The sequence below is a fragment of the Schistocerca gregaria genome, chromosome 7 (genome assembly GCF_023897955.1).
Source record: "Schistocerca gregaria isolate iqSchGreg1 chromosome 7, iqSchGreg1.2, whole genome shotgun sequence".
NCBI lineage: Eukaryota > Metazoa > Arthropoda > Insecta > Orthoptera > Acrididae > Schistocerca > Schistocerca gregaria.
Window position 1 is genome coordinate 317342892 of NC_064926.1, and position 2236 is coordinate 317345127.

General features: G+C 38.4%; 1 non-coding gene across 1 annotated transcript; it reads left to right on the forward strand.

The window, feature by feature from the left end:
- Positions 1-1274: 1274 nt before the first annotated feature.
- Positions 1275-1349, forward strand: Trnas-cga (transfer RNA serine (anticodon CGA)). Its single transcript has one exon. It is a non-coding gene; the product is annotated as a tRNA-Ser (tRNA).
- Positions 1350-2236: the final 887 nt, after the last annotated feature.

The window sequence follows — 2236 nt, forward strand, 5'->3', positions numbered from 1 at the left end:
AGGAACCCTCAACTATGACTGTAGCACAGTTTCATCATAACTGTTCACCATTTAACAACAGGAGGCAGTAAAGACAAAAGAGTGACGAACTGCATGTCATATAACTTTTATGGAGAGCTAGCGATGTATAAGAGCTTTGAAGGACTGTTGCCAAAGATTGCAGAAGAGGCTCCATATTGCAGTACTATAAACGTCTATTTGAGACAATTTCAGAGGAATAATTTCAACCTCAGAGAACTCCTCGTCAGGACTTATCCAGTTCAGGTCTCTCACCAGCATACAGCGGAATCCTACCTACATTTCGCACTATTCTGTAAGATCATGGACAAACTTTGTTCTTAATGGATACCAGAGTCCTTAAGACAGCAGGAAATACTACATCCGTACTGTTGTGTAAATATTTGCTCAAAATGTACTTCTATTACCTCAATAGAGTCAAAAAATGAGAAGTGGTTGTTTCCAGCTGAGTGTACACGACTCGAGGCTGAAATCTCATTGTTTCTAAAACCGAAATGTGTCTGTTGTTACCACTCACTGTTTATTTATATCCACAGCGTGTTCCAAAGACTTAAACCTTCACCATCAGGTGGATTGATATGTATTAATATTGTGTGTGTGTATGTTTTGTTGCGCTACGACTCTGGGTAATCTGTGGCACTGTCTAGTGGAGAAACAAAACACCATTTCAGATCATGGTTTTGGGAAGGTTTTTGACAAATAACTAAACTTAAATGTTATTGTGAAAATGGAACAATTAAAATAGAATGCCCCAATGGGCACCATCTCCTATCTCTGTCGTAACACATCACTTATAAACGGTTACATTTTGTAAACACAGATGGTGTTTAGAAACTATTAGGTGTGAAGGACATATAGCAAAAATTGGAACATTAATTCGTAGTACAAAGAGCATATAACAAAATAACACTATTATTTCAGACTAAGTTTCAAAGCATTATAAAGATCTTTGGTTGAGTTGATGAATACTTACACCAAACTCTCAAAACTCAATAGATCCAGCGAAATAAAACAACACCACATGTTTCCAGAATGAGATTTTCACTCTGCAGCGGAGTGTGCGCTGATATGAAACTTTCTGGCAGATTAAAACTGTGTGCCGGACCGAGACTCGAACTCGGGACCTTTGCCTTTCGCGGGCAAGTGCTCTACCAACTGAGCTACCCAAGCACGACTCACGCCCCGTCCTCACAGCTTTGGAAGGTAGGAGACGAGGTACTGGCAGAAGTGAAGCTGTGAGGACGGGGCGTGAGTCGTGCTTGGGTAGCTCAGTTGGTAGAGCAGTTGCCCGCGAAAGGCAAAGGTCCCGAGTTCGAGTCTCGGTCCGGCACACAGTGTTATTCTGCCAGGAAGTTTCAACACCACATGTTATTCTGATAGTACATACATCTGTTTGTATTATTGAATGTATATATTTCTTCATAGCTTTAACTCGCTATCAATGTAATACTTCAGCATTTTCATAGCTATAAAACGTAACATATGTAAGTTTAACATTCCCACTGCTCTAGCTTTCCCAATACTTAGCTCTACCTCTCGCATTCCTTTCATGCTCTATCTCTCAGCCCAACCCAAAATTGTTATTTATTTATAATTTTTCCATTGTAGTCAACATAATTCTTCCACTTAAGATTTGTAACGTGTCACATGATTACATAAGCAAGTCACGAAACGATTTGTATACAACTTGTAATATTTACTCAACATATGTATTCATCAACTCAACCAAAGCCCTTCACAATGTTTTAAAACTTAATCTGAAGTAGTAGTGTTGTTTTGTTATATATTCTTTGTATTTAGAACTAATGTTTCTGTTTTTATTATACGTTCTTCGCAACCAGCAATTTCCAGACACCATCTTTCTTTACAAAGTGTAACGGTTTATAAGTGATGTATTACGGCAGAGAAAGGAGCCTGTGGCCACTGGAGGTATTCTATTTTAGTTGTTCCATTTTCACAATAACATTGAAGTTTAATTTCTTGTGAAAAACCTCCCCAAAACCATCTTCTAAAATAGTGTTTTGTTTCGCCATTAGACAGGGCCACAGGTTATCCGAAAATCGTAACACAACACGCACCATGTCGTATCAACTCGTATGAATCCACCTCAAGATGGAAGTTTATACCTTCTAAGTGCGTTGTGAGTGTAAATAAACAATGACTGCTAAAATAAACTTGTTTTCTGATTCGATATCCATTTCAGTCACGGTAAACAATA